The sequence below is a fragment of the Ambystoma mexicanum genome, chromosome 1p (genome assembly GCF_040938575.1).
Source record: "Ambystoma mexicanum isolate Mex_15411 chromosome 1p, UKY_AmexF1_1, whole genome shotgun sequence".
In the NCBI taxonomy this organism is placed as follows: Eukaryota; Metazoa; Chordata; class Amphibia; order Caudata; family Ambystomatidae; genus Ambystoma; species Ambystoma mexicanum.
Genome location: NC_090921.1, coordinates 1341917784 through 1341931263, shown reverse-complemented (window position 1 = coordinate 1341931263; position 13480 = coordinate 1341917784). Strand labels below are relative to the sequence as shown.

The window sequence follows — 13480 nt, the reverse complement described above, 5'->3', positions numbered from 1 at the left end:
CGTGTCCTTGTGTGTATGACATTCCCTCATAGATTCCTTCAATGCCACGCCACGCTGCAATTCTATCTGCAACAGACGAACCCATCCTTCCTAAATCCCAGTACAGTGTGATGGCATGGAGAGGGAACGTCCCTTGGTGCTCCCTAGTGTGGAACTGCATCCCTCCGGTTGCCCCCAGCTTTGGTGTCAAAATAATCCCTATTACAATGCAAGAAGAGCCCGAGGCTTACATCAGCAATCCTGCCAGCCAGATCTAAGTGCCAGAGAGTTCAAGAGTGAAGATTGCAGCGCTGTCATCCATTGTCATCTTTCTAGAAGAGAGACCTGGACCTGTACTCCTATTCTGGGTTCTCCATCTCCAATGGTATTAATGCTGGTGAAGGGAGATTGGAGTGGTCCACCTGATGCATTATAATTGCCCCGCACCATCTCCAAGAGTAATCCACAGGGTAGGCAACTCACAAGTTAAGTTCTCGCCTGTCACATGGGGCCAGCCTGTACCTTGCAAGTTAGAAAGAATCGGGTGACAGGACAGCCTCTGCAGATCATACGTCTGACGGCGAGACATTGGCTACCAATACATGGGTCACTGATGATACCTGTTATAACTGTGCCTAGAAGCAGGAGGAATCCCACATGCTAAGAGAACAGACATTCTAATGGAATTCATTCATTATCCATCGTTCTAATATTCTCGTTGTTGTTATTGTGTCTGTGCTTGTCTTGTCCTTGTTCCCAGTTAGTCGAATGCTCTTTTAAAAACATTAACTGTTTGAAAGTCTTCTTTGAGAACATTAATCAATTCATTTGTTCTTGATGCATATCGCTACAAACTATTGTGTTAAATATATCTTTACTTCTGAAATTAATTTATCCAAGTATGCCATCAATTGAAGTTCATATAATGAACTTTATTTTTATAGTTCTCAAAATGTAACCGCAATTACTTAGTAATAATAGGAGGAGTCCTAGAGTCCCAGAAGGCAACAGTCGGGATCTGTGCTCCTTCCTTCACCAGCAGGAGTTGTAGTCCCATGGCAAGCTGTGGCAATCGTCCAAGTGGCATCCATCTGCCATTCCATCCTCACTCCACCATTGCATCAGCGTTTCCTCTTAGGCCCCCGTTTTGTTTTAAAGGAAGCATACACTCAGACAGCCATTCAGCTATCTCCCAGGCCGTCCTGTCGCTCCGCTGGATCAGTTAAGGCGAACAGCTGCCGCAGGTACCATCAATGTCAGGGATGCACGGCTCCTCTGGACCTATAGGAGAAGAAGCTCTCTTCAGTCGTGCTATTTAGTCCTGTTATTTTCTTTGCATTCTGGCACCCGTATCCCTGTGCTTTATAAGGGGATAAGCAAAACTACAAGAGCCAGAATGGCAATTTAAAAGCGTTGCCAAAGGAAAACTGACTGATTAGCAGAGTCAGAAGATTCAACACAAGGCAACTTATTTAATTATTCGATGTAGGTAGTTTACTGACAGAATTTGAAAACGTTTTACTTGGGAAGGTTGGATGCAGCAAATGTACTCACGGAATCTCTGTGGGTAATGACCTAGTAACGCCAGCAGGTGGCACTGGCAGAAATGAACAATCTTTAGGTCCTTTTTACACACCTCCTGCTTCGATGAGCGCATTACCTGAGGAGAGACTTAAGCTCCAGTGCCATAGGTTACAACCTACAAAGCAGCTAAACCAGTCTGTTGTTTCAGGCCCAGAGACTTCATGTCAGAAGGGACGCTCAAAACCTAGGTCGTTCAAGAAGTTTGCTGTGGTCTTGAATGTCTACTGAGATTTTAGACTGGTTTAGCCGGTTTAAGCACACCGACGCCGCCTCACTTTACTTCTCTGTGAATCAGTAAACATGAACCTGGTACCAACGCAACAGAGGCAGGGTGACCAGAAAAAAACAGGCACAGGGTAACTGACATAAAAGCAGGACTAACACTTGAAAGTGGCTGTCGAAGTACTACACATTGGTAGCGTTTGAAGGAGAAATGAGGGGTGGGGGGGTTTCAAAGAAACGCCTATTATAATACATTTATCACACACTAACACTATCTTAAATTGTAAAATGCAGCATTTCCTCTCTGCGAGATTGTGAATTCCTTCCTGCCAGCCATGAAGACTTACTACCAAAAACCGGGACCACTGCAGTTTCCAATGGGAACATAATCTTGAGAAAGGGGGACAGAGCACCAAATACCGGGATAGTCCCAGCAAAACCGGGAGGTCTGGTCACCCTAAACAGAGGTCCTTCAGAAAAACCCAGGGCTGTGTCTACAGATTTGCTGTTCTCACCACTGCACCCTCACACAGCACCTTGTGCACCCGGGCAGGAGTTACCAGCGCACCCCTTGTCAGAAGATGGACGCTGCGGTTACAGAGACTGGTAATGTACTTATGGTCATAGAGGAGAGCGATGGGAGGCAAACCAATGTGTGTTCAGGGGGTGCACAGAATGTTCAGAATGGCTGACCGTAGCTGCAGCACTGCATGCACACCTTCTGAAGCAGGTCCGGGAGGATAGCTCAGGGGCAACAAGCTCGTCTTGGAAGCAAGACAATGCGGAGCAACACAGGTTCGATCCCAGGTCCGCGCTACGAAACCTCCGGGTATTAAGCGCGTCATAAATAACCATTATAATTACTTCATCCCTAATGTTAATACAGATTGGGAACGAGCCCATGTGCAACAGTGGTATGAATCCCACAGTGGGTATCACGTGCATTATGGTCAGCAGTGTTGGAATTCGGCTGGATTAGGTCTGGCAAAGGCGTATCCCCTGATCTTGGATCCAGAAAAAGGCATCAGTTCTTGTTCCAGCTGTCCGTGAACACTGCATCTGCTGCAGTGCAAGGGGGTCACGTTTCAGAACCCTCACATACACACTGTCTGCATCCTCGGGCCCTTAAATGTGACTTCCTGGGTTCTTGTGTACAGTACTGCAGAGGAACTGTGCCGAAAGAGGGGTAAGTCAGAAACGATGTATGTGGTAATGTACGTGTGTGTGTGTGTGCGTGTCTGTCTGAGAGTGAGAGGTGAGGGACCATGTGTGTTTACAGGGCACACGTTGAGGGAACATGTGAGTGGGTGTTGTCCACCCACCTTTTCCAGAGGCCAGACACTGTATGCCCTGGTCGTTTGAATTATGAAAACAAATTATTTGCTAGTGTCAATTGGTTTAGTGTGTTCGATCTGCTTTAAGTCGTATTGAGGCTGCAATTTGAACCAAGGTCAAATTGTAGGGGCGAGACCATGCTCCTCACAAGACCATGCGAACATCATATATGTGTTTTTGGGCACCAGCATTAGGGAATTATTTTAAAGTGGCAATGACGTATAGGAGCTCATTTTGTGCCTTTGCAGAATTTGGCGGTGGGGAGCCATTCCGCGTAGACATGCACATAGGTGGCTTGCTGCCTTTTACACCTTGCCCTAACTTTACAACACCATAGAAAATAATCTCCAGAGTGTCTCAAAAGCATCAGGAAAGGGATTAAAAGGGGCAGTGACGTAGGTGCGTAGATGGGGTATGGCCTGAGCGGGCAAGGCCCACTCAAAATCTGTAAATGGCCACGCAGCATCTCTGTGTTGTGGGTATGTACAGATGTTAATGTCACTGCGGTGGGCGCAAGTACTTTAGTTCTCCAGCATGGGGTCTGGCATGGATTCACATGCTCATGAATATTCCCCCTCGTCAGGCTGGGAATCCTCGGTAAAGAAAAAATCAGTATCAGTTTCGTTTCTGATCTGTTTTTCTTAGTTGTGACCAATCACTGATCTCTGGGTCATACTGCCCCCAGCCAATGACTGCCCTCTCCCTAAGCTCCGCCTCTGGCAGCCATCCTCAAATTTTTACCGCACGTTCAAGTGTTGGGAGTCCTCGTGCTATAGCTCTCGAGCTTTTTCGGCATTTCGCGCTTTTTCAAAGAGATTTATCTCATTTTACGGTTAAATCGAGCCTCAAGCTCCACCGCTTATACTTCCGATCAACAGGGACCCGTTTCGGAATCTTCTATGCCCCTCAAGGGTGAAGTTTTCGTCGAGCTACGCTTCTTGGAGGATTCCAGAAGTTTTCTGAGGCCTACCTCGTGGACCATGGCCCAGGAGAAAGGAAGCTCGACACCGGGCAAGCTGTTCAGGAACTTCCCTGGATGCAAGCTACAGAACCTGTTCAAGGAGGACGAGCACTCAAAGGGCCTCTACTACCTTCATGAAGACAAATCGCACATGGATAAGGACTGTGCGTTTTGCATGAATATGTCAGACCTTCACTGACGCCATCAACCACGAGCCAACGCTCTGGCTCGAGGAAGAGAAAGTCTGAGAACCCGGCTAAGCTTCTGGAGAGGCCCCTGGTCGATCTCAAAGGAACCGGCCGAAGGGGTACGAGGCGGTGACCCTTCCCCTAAGGTGAAGGCCTCAAGCGCGCCCAAGGTGGTGAAGGCCTTGATTCACCCGGCCAAGGCCTCTATTGAGGGTATCGCTACAGCCCTGGGGAAGCCTGTGGAGGCTCCCCCAGTGGAGGCGACCTCGGGCCCAGAGTTTCCCTGCCCCCGCGGAGGGAAGCCTCTTTTAAGCCCATCGAGAAGACCCCGTGTAGACCCCGGTGGAAAAAGAGAGGGGGGCCGGTGGCCTTAACGGACACGACCTCCGAGGAGGAACTGGTCGAAGTCATAGAGGAGGCCCGTCCCCACGGGAGGGATCCTGACGAGGGGGACGACGAGAGTGAGGGTGACGACGAGAGGCTCCGGTGGAGGAGGAGCAACCGTCGTGCCCGTCGCAGCCCGGGCCACAAGACAACTCGGCGGCCATTTTGACAGCAATCCAGGCCTTATGCACGGAGAAAAGGACCAGGTTGCCCTTGCCTCCGACGGACAACCCGACAGAGCCGAGTCCGTCAGGAAGCCCCCCTAACAAGAGGAGAAGGAGACATCCAAACCCGCCTTCTCAGCCATGGCCCTCTCAACTTTTGTCTCCTTCCCCGACCCCGAGGGAGGACACGGGGATGGATACGGCCACGACGGGGACGGATGACGACGGTGGTGATGATGGACTGATCTCCTGTCGCCGATTCCTCTGGCGTCCCCTCCCGACGAAATTGGCTCGTTTCACGTCATGATCGCCAGGGCATCCGAGCTTTTTCAGCTCTGCCCCATAGAGAAGAAGAAGGAAGGCTTCCTTTACCAACGGCGTGAGACCAAAAGGAAAACGGTCTTTGCGGTGCAGGCACTTGGATGAAATCTGGGCCGAGGGACTTGCCCTCCTCAAAAACCCGTCCACGACACCTGCTAAGAGGGACCGGTACGAGAAGAAGTACCTGGTCCCCGACGCCGCCCCTTTGTGCCTTAGAGCGCAACCGACCCCGGATTCGGTTGTTTCAGCAGCGGCCAAGAAGAAAGCGGGGGGGGCATCGGCCTCGACCTCTACTTCCCCGCTGGACGGCAAGGGAAAGAAGCTGGATGCCATGGGACAACGAATCATCTCGTTGGCGGCAACGACGATTAAGGCGGCCAACGCCCTAGCGATCATGGCCCGCTACGACAGGGAGTTGTGGTACAAGATTGCCCCCCTGTTGGACTTCCTCTTGGACGATAAGAGGGCAGAGGCCCTGGCAATCTTGCAGGAGGGTGAGGTGGCCTCCAACCACGCAATAACGGTGGCCACGGACATTGCTGACACCGGTTTCTGCCAATTGGGCAACAGTGTTTGCCTTCGATGGCGGGGGTGGCTCAAGGCGACGGGTTTCCGCCAGGATGTACAGGCCAAGGTTTTGGACATGCCCTTTGACGGGAACAACCTGTTTGGGAAGACAGTGGATGAGTCCCTTCAGGCCATCAAGACCGACACAGAGACTGCTGGGGCCTTGGGAGTTCTACAACAACGACGTCCACCCTTTCGGAACTCCAGAGGCAAGCAAGGTGCCTCCAAGGGATTTGGCGGCGGCTCCTCAACGTATCGTCAAGCAGCCCGCTCCTCGTCGCAGGAAGCCTACAGGGGACGAGGCAAGTCAGGAGGACCTCGCCGTCGTCGCCAAGGGGGCCAATGCGGCAAGGCGGAGGCCTAGCAAGACTGAACCGGCTTTGGTGTCGGGCCTCCACTGAAGCACCCCGGTGGGAGGCCGGCTGACGAGGTTCGTCAGCGTGTGGAAATCCATCTCCACTGACCGTTGGGTGCTCGATGCCCTGGCCCAGGGGCACACACTCAAATTCCTAAAGAAGTGTCCTGGCATTCCACCCATGGCCAGGAAGAAAAACCACGTCCCTCAACTACTGTTGGAAGTAAGGGCGATGCTCAAAAAAGATGCCATTGAGCTCGTCCCAAAGAGGCTTCAGGGCTCTGGAGTTTACTCAAGAGACTTCCTCGTCCGAAAGAAGAGGGGCCGATGGCACCCCATCCTGGACCTGCGTCGACTGAACAAGTACATCAAGGCACAGAAGTTCCGGATGGTCACCCACCAGCACGTGCTGGGACAGCTGGAGGAAGGCGAATTCCTATCGTCGTTGGATTTGGAGGATGCGTACTTTCATATCCCCATTCTAAAAAAGCACCGAAAGTTCCTCAGGTTCGTGGTCCAAGGGCGGCACTACCAGTTCAAGGCCCTGCCATTCGGACTGAAGTCGGCTCCCAGGGTGTTCACCAAGTGCCTAGCACCGGTGGCGGCGCGGCTGCGCTTGCAGGGGATCCACGTTTACCCCTACCTGGACGATTGGCTCATCCGGGCAACAGCAAGGGAGCTCGCCGTCGAACACACGGCGAAGACCATCCAGCTGCTCACGGACCAGGGATTCTCCATCAACTTCCCCAAATCCCACCTGGTCCCATCGCAGGTCGCACTGTTTCTGGGAGCCAAGCTCGATACAGTGGCACGATTGGCCTCGCCGTCGGAGGAAAGAACCAAGGCCATCCTGGGCAAGGTACAGCGTCTGCTGGCCACAGACGTGGCCAGAGTGAGGTCCATCAAATCCCTTCTCGGGATGATGTCCTCCTGCATCTTTCTGGTGCGCCTGTGCAGGCTCCGGATGTGTCCTTTGCAGGAGTTTCTCGACGCCTGCTGGATGCAAGCGACGGGCAGTTTCGAGGACAAGATCTCGCTCAACGAAGTATTCCGCCAAGCTGTTCGATGGTGGAGCACCCACACGCATCTCGACGCGGACATGGACTTTCAGACCCCAGCATATCAGGTGACGGTGGCGACGGATGCCTCCCTGGAAGGATGGGGAGCGCACACCAGGGATCTTCACGCAAGTGGCCTATGGCTGCCGGAGGAGAGGCCACTCCACATCAACATACTGGAGCTCTGGGCGGTTTTCTGGGCTCTCAAGTCTTTCCTCCCGTCCCTCAAGGGCAAAGTGGTGAGGATCTTCAACGACAACACCACCACGATGTTCTACATCAGGAAGCAGGGAGGAACCAGATACCCGGCCCTGTTCAAAGAAGCACAGGACCTGTAGCACTGGGCCGTTGCCCAGGGGATGATCCTGGTACCCTTTCATCTAGCAGGGATAAAAAACACCATCGCCGACTCACTCAGTAGGGAGCTGCGCTCGTGCCACGAGTGGGAACTATGCCAGGATCAAGTGGATCAACTCTTCCGGCGATGGGGCAAACCCCAAATAGACCTGTTCGCTACGGCGACGAACTCCAAGTGCCAGAGGTTCGCCAGCAGGTTCCCCCAGCCGAGGAGCATGGGCGATGCTTTCTCGTTCCCTTGGGACGGCCTGTTCCTTTATGCGTTCCCTCCTTTGCCATTGCTGCTCAGGCTCATCAACCAACTCAAGAGGTCCCGGTGCAGGATGATCCTCGTCGCACCGAAGTGGCCGAGACATATGGTTCCCGGACCTTCTGGACTTGTCAGCGTCCCCACCAGTCAAACTGCCAATGGATGTGGATCTCCTCTCCAGAGAAGGAGGCGCCATTCTTCATCACGACCCAGAGTCGCTGAACTTGCAGGCCTGGGTCCTGCAGCACTAGAGTTTGGAGGATACGATATCCCGGCTGTATGCAGAGAGGTCCTTGCAAAGGCCAGGGCGTCCTCAACTCTCAAGTGCTATGGACACAAGTGGAAGAGGTTCTCTGTCTGGTGCAGTGCACAGAAGATTAACCCTCTCAGGATTACAGCCCCTCAAGTGCTACCATACCTACTGTCGCTAGCCAAAGCTGGACTATCTCATGCTTCAATCAAGATACATCTGGCAGCAATTTCCCGATACACCAAAATTACAGGGCGGTCATCCCTGTGGTCTCATCGCCTGGTGAAGGAATTTATGAAAGGACTGTTTCAATCATTCCCACCGGTGAAGGCGCCAGCCCCGGCGTGGGAGCTCAACGTGGTGCTGACCAGGCTCATGGGTCCGCCATTCGAGCCGTTGCATTCGGCCCCGTTGAAGTTTCTGTCGTGGAAGACAGCGTTCCTTGTGGCCATCACCTCTGCACGACGCGTGAGAGAGATTCAGGCCCTATCCTGCAAGCCTCCATACCTTACCTTTCACGATACGAGGGTAGTGCTGAGGACGCACCCCTCCTTCATGCCCAAGGTACCGTCAGACTTCCATCTCAACGAGCCCTTGGTGTTACCTGTTCTGAGAGGACTTTGCACTCGCTGGATGTAGCTAGAGCGCTGAAGTTCTATGTGGACCGAACAAAGAGTTTTTGGAAGACATCACAGCTGTTTGTGAACTTTGGACTTGTGAACCAAGGGAAGGCTCTCTCGAAGGCTTCCATTTCCAGCTGGCTCTCCGGCTGCATCATGCACTGTCATCGGTTGGCAAACCGACCGTTGCCCGGCCGTCCGAGAGCCCATTCGACCAGAGCGATCGCTGCTACCACGGCGTTCTTGTCTGGTGTGCCCCTGCTAGACATCTGCAGGGCTGCTATGTGGAGGTCGACGCACACCTTCACAAGATTCTACTGCGTCGACCGGGATCGCTGCTACCACAGCGTTCTTGTCTGGTGTGCCCCTGCTGGACATCTGCAGGGCTGCTATGTGGAGGTCGACGCACACCTTCACAAGATTCTACTGCGTCGACCGGGATTCCAGGGAGAAGTCCAGAGTCGGCCAAGCAGTGCTGCGCAACCTGTTCGCTTAAGGTGAGCCTGTTGAGGAGGTAAGAAATGCTTAATGTTGAGTTTTGATGTAATGCTTAATGTTGAGCCTTTGCCACCTCCCGTGGTTGTGCATGTGTGTACTGCTATTTATTCTTATATTCATGAGCATGTGAATCCATGCCAGACCCCGTGCTGGAGAAGGAACAAGTTACTTACCTGTAACTGTTGTTCTCCAGCATGGGTCTGGCATGGATTCACATGCGAACCCTCCCTTCTACCCCTCTGCGGCTCTTCACTTGGTCATACTGCCACTTTACGTGCTACCAAATCTGAGGATGGCTGCCAAAGGCGGGGCTTAGGAAGACGGCAGTCATTGGCTGGGGGCAGTATGACCCAGAGACCAGTGATTGGTTACTACTAAGAAAGACAGATCAGAAACGAAACTGATACTGATTTTTTCTTTACCGAGGATTCCCAGCCTGACGACGGGGAATATTCATGAGCATGTGAATCCATGCCAGACCCATGCTGGAGAACAACAGTTACATGTAAATAACTTGTTCCGTCCAGGCAGCACTAGTTATACAATCCTGCCTACACCCCCGGGAAGACGTATATTGGTACAAGCAACGTAAGAACATGATTGGGGGATGAGTGCCGCGGGAGCTACAAACAAACCACCCTTCCTCCCCACCCCCAATTGCTTGTGGGAATCCCACAGTAAATAATTTCCAGTAGCATCTGCCTCCTGCAGGCAATTGCAATTCACAAGACAGGCAAAACCATGCTCTACTGATATGCAAGTACTCCACCGCGATGCTAAATCGTGTGAGAACGTGGCCTTTCACAGCAGCATATTCTGGAATGAAGCTGCACCCGATTTAGCAAATACCCATGCTGACCAAATGCAGGCTGCACCGGCACATCTGGAAAATAAATAGGTGAGTAAAGGGCAAAGTCATACAAAACCCTCGGTGTGCACCTGCCAACACGTAGATTTCTATCAAGTTGCTGGTTGGACGAGATGGGTGTGACCAGGATGCAGTGATTAAGTAGTGTAGGTACTGTGATAGCCTCTATTCTCTCAATGGGCAATGCTCAATGACATTTATTTCATTGTTTTTTTTATAACACGCCCAATACCATACCTGAGTTCAGTTTCGAAGCGCGGTGTGTGAGCATGAAATATTCCTGATTTCGGCAGTCATGGAGCAACAAGGGAGAGGAAGGCAGCCCAAATGGTACGTGAAATTACTGGGCTTCACCTGAGAATCACTGTCCTGATCGACACTGGTGCATCTGTGAATGTGATGGGGTAAGACTAATTTTGACAAACTGCCCTCCCCCTGGCTCGACACTTAAACACATGCGTGTGAATAGTCTAATTTAGAGGTGCTGTCCCTCAGCATGTTTTATATACATGAGCCATGGAAAACGGATGTCACAAGAGTGGGCACTGACACATGGTTTAGCATTGCCACAGCGTATATGTCGGGACCTTGTGTACATGGTGCACGAGGATGAATTGAATAATCAATTGGTCAAAGAGGTTGGGTTGCCTCCACAGTAAAGATGTACAACTTCAAGTCGATGGTACTGTGCAGCCATTTGCCCTTGAGCATTGATAATTCCACTTCATGTTCACGCAAAAGTTAGGCAAGTGCTCAGAAATAAGAAGTGTCCATGCTTAAGAGTAACCGGGCACACCTCTTCCATTTCATCTAAAGCCCATGCCCTACAGCAGAAGCAACCCAACAAAGTCTACATGTGTGTGCGTATGTGCCTGCCTCGCAAGAGAGCACCATCCAACAACAAGCATTGATGACATTCTTGCAGATGTGTGTCTCTGTGAGGAATTGTACCATCGGCATGGGGCGAGTGCGCTCGCCTGGGCTTTCTGATTTCTTTTTTTTATAAGGAAAATGAACGATGGGAAATCAGCCTCCTGAAAAATGTGAGGCCATTCCGCACACATTTTATCTGCTTCCCGCACGACACGCATAGTCCTGTGTGCTCCGGGAAGACAGAGCCTACAGACGCCATCTTTCCCTGTCATATTCAGCTGGAATGTGACGGCCACGGTGTCATGATGCCTACCCCCAGAGCACCAGCCCAGGCCCAGCACCCCCGGAAGCAGGCATCATGCCCTCGGGTAAAAGCCCAGCGGCCCCTTATAGGGGCTCTTTGGACTCAGTCCTGGCGCCTTTGGCGCCAGGCTCATGTTGGACATCAGTCCTGGCGCCATAGGCGCCAGGCTCATAAAGGGAGGTGTTTTGTGCACTTACCTGATGCAGACTATGCTGCACGCTTCAGGCCTCCCTGAGACCTGAAAGGGACTATTTTTTCATAGGGACTATTTTTTCACTCGGGCGTGGCCAGGGAAGGATACATACCTAGTTGGGGAAGGATACATACCTGGGACGACTTTGGAGGCTATTTAAGCCACGCCCAGACAGCAGCTCATGCTTCGCGTTGTTCTGCTTCCTGCAGCTTAACGCTCACCGTGTCTGCTCCTGCTCCTGGACTCCAGCCACGCCCGCCTCGAACCTGGAAGACCTGCAAGGAAGGAAGAGAAGAGAAAGGTGAAAACCAAGGACTATTTCAAACTTCTTACCTGCATCCGGAATCTTCTCGCCAGCATCCCTGAAGAAAGACTTCCATTTAAAAGCATTGCGTTGCTCGCTGCAGCGCCACGCTTCACTCACCTGTCTCTAAATATCAAAGGCCCCAAGGATCTGCTTTCCCTTTGCCTAATCCGGCTGGTGGCAGTGCATACTAATGAGAGATAATTGCTCTGGAGAGGGGGCTTGGCTGCCGGACAGACAACGGGAAAGGCGGGGCTAACACCGCTTTGGTATGCAATATGTCAACTTGAAGCTAGTTCCCACCCCTCTGTATGAAAGGCAGTGAAATGCATGTCTGGGTCCACTATTTACCGTAGGCAACCCCCTGCAGAGTTGACTCCTTTAAGAGGGGAGAAGTATGTGATTTGGGGGAGACAAGAAGTCTGCTCCCAGCCCACACTTCAAGGGAGACCTGCGCTTTAATCAAGAGTCACGGAGGGCTCAGTTAACCATAGAGGCACTTTGATCTACAACAGACAGGAAGATGGGTGGGACTTAGGTATATGTTGTCACCCCTCACCTTTTCCTGTCACTCTGGTCCTGACCTCATGCATAACAGAAGATTGTTGGTGGGGACCCAGGATTGGTTCATTAAGGTAGGCTTAGCCTGCACCAGTCACTAGGGCCCATTTGGCTTTAAAAGAGGGCTGAAGCCCTCACTTTGCAGATCATCCAACGACTTTGAAAGGAGTAAGGACTCATTTCGACCCGGGATGAAGGTACAGTCGACCTTGCACCTTCCACCAGTGAAGGAAGGCGAGGAGTTCCAAGAGGGAAGCGAGATCCCTACCTAAACATCTCCCAGGGAACAGAGGGAGATACTGGACTCAGAGGACCCGTCCAGCAGCTCCGGAACTGGTACAGAGCCAGCACACAGCGTTCTCTGCTAGGTTCTGACAGCAAGCTACATAGGTAGGAAGTGCCGGAGAGTCTCTGGACAAAGGACAAGGCCGTTGCTGCAATCACTCTCCTGGGCTTTGGCCCGTCTGCCTTGAAAGGACGATACAAGCCCTGCAAAGATGCTAGGAGTGCCACACAAGCATCATCCAGCGTACATCTTTTAAGGACATTTTCAAGGCAGTTGAGTCCTCGAACCGCATCTGGCTGCACCTCTGACTGTTGTCACGCCGCAGTCACCAGAGCTGTCCAAGTTGCCTCGACCAGCATTCCAGATCCGCCAACCAGCACAGAGACAATTATTCTTGGCCCCGAGCTGCCGTGCCAGACAGCCTGCAAACATCTGTCCAGCCTCGCTTGACTAATTGCTTGCTGCCTGGTACCCACAGTTGTCTACCGCCACTAACTCTTTCTCAAGGTCCGCAAAGCGCCCTGGAACCGCCTCAACTCTGTCGAGCACCATGAACTTCTTCAGCACCAAGTACATTGTGGTTCTGCCCCCCTGGTCCTTCTCCAAAGGCCCCTAGAGACAGTTATGACCCTTTGCCCCTTTGGTGCTGGAACGGAATAACCTTGAACAGTAAGACTGATTACTTTACCAACTACCCTCCTGTCAGTATGCAGAGTGCAACTCTTTCCTTCGTGAAACTGTCTGTCCTCTGTGTTCCTTTACAGGGTGAGTTGCATTTTGCAGTGTGCTAGAACTGTCTGTTGTATTAATACAACCTTGAATGGACAGTCCCTTTTATTATTGGATAATAATTGTATTTTCGCTGTGTTGCAACTAAGCAACGATCCACGACCTTGCGGAGCTAAGCCTGCCGTTCCGTCCACGTTACCAAAATTGGGCAAGGAAGTCTTATAATTCACTTGTATTCCAATCTGTTCGGACCTCTTTTGGTGTACTAG

At 51.8% G+C, this 13480-nt stretch overlaps 1 protein-coding gene across 3 annotated transcripts in view; it reads left to right on the top strand.

Moving 5' to 3' along the window:
• Nucleotides 1-13480, top strand: part of LOC138454056 (myosin-10-like) — a 623027-nt gene that overhangs the window by 46362 nt on the left and 563185 nt on the right. The window lies entirely within an intron of this gene.